This window comes from Pseudophryne corroboree, chromosome 3 (genome assembly GCF_028390025.1).
Source record: "Pseudophryne corroboree isolate aPseCor3 chromosome 3, aPseCor3.hap2, whole genome shotgun sequence".
Classification (NCBI taxonomy): Eukaryota; Metazoa; Chordata; class Amphibia; order Anura; family Myobatrachidae; genus Pseudophryne; species Pseudophryne corroboree.
This window is the reverse complement of record NC_086446.1, coordinates 135685444-135689287: the sequence shown is the minus strand read 5'-3', so window position 1 is coordinate 135689287 and position 3844 is coordinate 135685444.

Genomic DNA, 3844 nt, shown 5'->3' with positions numbered 1-3844 from the left:
CTTCGTTTGGGAGAAAAATGCAAAGGTACAAGACAGCTTTTCCTTGCCAATATCTCTCTTTTGCAAAGAGCTACGCATTGGAAAATTCAGGGCTATACCGTGTAGATATAGCACTAACAGGAGGCTTTAAAATTTTCATTCTAGTGTCCTTCGTTTGGAAGAAAAATCCAATGGTACAAGACAGCTTTTCCTTGCCAATATCTCTCTTTTGCAAAGAGCTGCGCATTGGAAAATTCAGGGCTATGCCGTGTAGATGATGGCCTAACAGGAGGCTTTAAAATTTTCTTTCTAGTGTCCTTCGTTTGGGAGAAAAATGCAAAGGTACAAGACAGCTTTTCCTTGCCAATATCTCTCTTTTGCAAAGAGCTGCGCATTGGAAAATTCAGGGCTATGCCGTGTAGATGATGGCCTAACAGGAGGCTTTAAAATTTTCTTTCTAGTGTCCTTCGTTTGGGAGAAAAATGCAAAGGTACAAGACAGCTTTTCCTTGCCAATATCTCTCTTTTGCAAAGAGCTGCGCATTGGAAAATTCAGGGCTATGCCGTGTAGATGATGGCCTAACAGGAGGCTTTAAAATTTTCTTTCTAGTGTCCTTCGTTTGGGAGAAAAATGCAAAGGTACAAGACAGCTTTTCCTTGCCAATATCTCTCTTTTGCAAAGAGCTGCGCATTGGAAAATTCAGGGCTATGCCGTGTAGATGATGGCCTAACAGGAGGCTTTAAAATTTTCTTTCTAGTGTCCTTCGTTTGCGAGAAAAATGCAAAGGTACAAGACAGCTTTTCCTTGCCAATATCTCTCTTTTGCAAAGAGCTACGCATTGGAAAATTCAGGGCTATACCGTGTAGATATAGCACTAACAGGAGGCTTTAACATTTTCATTCTAGTGTCCTTCGTTTGGAAGAAAAATCCAATGGTACAAGACAGCTTTTCCTTGCCAATATCTCTCTTTTGCAAAGAGCTGCGCATTGGAAAATTCAGGGCTATGCCGTGTAGATGATGGCCTAACAGGAGGCTTTAAAATTTTCTTTCTAGTGTCCTTCGTTTGGGAGAAAAATGCAAAGGTACAAGACAGCTTTTCCTTGCCAATATCTCTCTTTTGCAAAGAGCTGCGCATTGGAAAATTCAGGGCTATGCCGTGTAGATGATGGCCTAACAGGAGGCTTTAAAATTTTCTTTCTAGTGTCCTTCGTTTGGGAGAAAAATGCAAAGGTACAAGACAGGTTTTCCTTGCCAATATCTCTCTTTTGCAAAGAGCTGCGCATTGGAAAATTCAGGGCTATGCCGTGTAGATGATGGCCTAACAGGAGGCTTTAAAATTTTCTTTCTAGTGTCCTTCGTTTGGGAGAAAAATGCAAAGGTACAAGACAGCTTTTCCTTGCCAATATCTCTCTTTTGCAAAGAGCTGCGCATTGGAAAATTCAGGGCTATGCCGTGTAGATGATGGCTTAACAGGAGGCTTTAAAATTTTCTTTCTAGTGTCCTTCGTTTGGGAGAAAAATGCAAAGGTACAAGACAGCTTTTCCTTGCCAATATCTCTCTTTTGCAAAGAGCTGCGCATTGGAAAATTCAGGGCTATACCGTGTAGATGATGGCCTAACAGGAGGCTTTAAAATTTTCTTTCTAGTGTCCTTCGTTTGGGAGAAAAATGCAAAGGTACAAGACAGCTTTTCCTTGCCAATATCTCTCTTTTGCAAAGAGCTGCGCATTGGAAAATTCAGGGCTATGCCGTGTAGATGATGGCCTAACAGGAGGCTTTAAAATTTTCTTTCTAGTGTCCTTCGTTTGGGAGAAAAATGCAAAGGTACAAGACAGCTTTTCCTTGCCAATATCTCTCATTTGCAAAGAGCTGCGCATTGCAAAATTCAGGGCTATGCCGTGTAGATGATGGCCTAACAGGAGGCTTTAAAATTTTCTTTCTAGTGTCCTTCGTTTGGGAGAAAAATGCAAAGGTACAAGACAGCTTTTCCTTGCCAATATCTCTCTTTTGCAAAGAGCTGCGCATTGGAAAATTCAGGGCTATGCCGTGTAGATGATGGCCTAACAGGAGGCTTTAAAATTTTCTTTCTAGTGTCCTTCGTTTGGGAGAAAAATGCAAAGGTACAAGACAGCTTTTCCTTGCCAATATCTCTCTTTTGCAAAGAGCTGCGCATTGGAAAATTCAGGGCTATGCCGTGTAGATGATGGCCTAACAGGAGGCTTTAAAATTTTCTTTCTAGTGTCCTTCGTTTGGGAGAAAAATGCAAAGGTACAAGACAGCTTTTCCTTGCCAATATCTCTCTTTTGCAAAGAGCTGCGCATTGGAAAATTCAGGGCTATGCCGTGTAGATGATGGCCTAACAGGAGGCTTTAAAATTTTCTTTCTAGTGTCCTTCGTTTGAGAGAAAAATGCAAAGGTACAAGACAGCTTTTCCTTGCCAATATCTCTCTTTTGCAAAGAGCTGCGCATTGGAAAATTCAGGGCTATGCCGTGTAGATGATGGCCTAACAGGAGGCTTTAAAATTTTCTTTCTAGTGTCCTTCGTTTGGGAGAAAAATGCAAAGGTACAAGACAGCTTTTCCTTGCCAATATCTCTCTTTTGCAAAGAGCTGCGCATTGGAAAATTCAGGGCTATGCCGTGTAGATGATGGCCTAAAAGGAGGCTTTAAAATTTTCTTTCTAGTGTCCTTCGTTTGCGAGAAAATTGCAAAGGTACAAGACAGCTTTTCCTTGCCAATATCTCTCTTTTGCAAAGAGCTGCGCATTGGAAAATTCAGGGCTATGCCGTGTAGATATAGCACTAACAGGAGGCTTTAAAATTTTCATTCTAGTGTCCTTCGTTTGGAAGAAAAATCCAATGGTACAAGACAGCTTTTCCTTGCCAATATCTCTCTTTTGCAAAGAGCTGCGCATTGGAAAATTCAGGGCTATGCCGTGTAGATGATGGCCTAAAAGGAGGCTTTAAAATTTTCTTTCTAGTGTCCTTCGTTTGCGAGAAAATTGCAAAGGTACAAGACAGCTTTTCCTTGCCAATATCTCTCTTTTGCAAAGAGCTGCGCATTGGAAAATTCAGGGCTATACCGTGTAGATATAGCACTAACAGGAGGCTTTAAAATTTTCATTCTAGTGTCCTTCGTTTGGAAGAAAAATCCAATGGTACAAGACAGCTTTTCCTTGCCAATATCTCTCTTTTGCAAAGAGCTGCGCATTGGAAAATTCAGGGCTATGCCGTGTAGATGATGGCCTAACAGGAGGCTTTAAAATTTTCTTTCTAGTGTCCTTCGTTTGGGAGAAAAATGCAAAGGTACAAGACAGCTTTTCCTTGCCAATATCTCTCTTTTGCAAAGAGCTGCGCATTGGAAAATTCAGGGCTATGCCGTGTAGATGATGGCCTAACAGGAGGCTTTAAAATTTTCTTTCTAGTGTCCTTCGTTTGGGAGAAAAATGCAAAGGTACAAGACAGCTTTTCCTTGCCAATATCTCTCTTTTGCAAAGAGCTGCGCATTGGAAAATTCAGGGCTATGCCGTGTAGATGATGGCCTAACAGGAGGCTTTAAAATTTTCTTTCTAGTGTCCTTCGTTTGGGAGAAAAATGCAAAGGTACAAGACAGCTTTTCCTTGCCAATATCTCTCTTTTGCAAAGAGCTGCGCATTGGAAAATTCAGGGCTATGCCGTGTAGATGATGGCCTAACAGGAGGCTTTAAAATTTTCTTTCTAGTGTCCTTCGTTTGCGAGAAAAATGCAAAGGTACAAGACAGCTTTTCCTTGCCAATATCTCTCTTTTGCAAAGAGCTACGCATTGGAAAATTCAGGGCTATACCGTGTAGATATAGCACTAACAGGAGGCTTTAAAATTTTCATTCTAG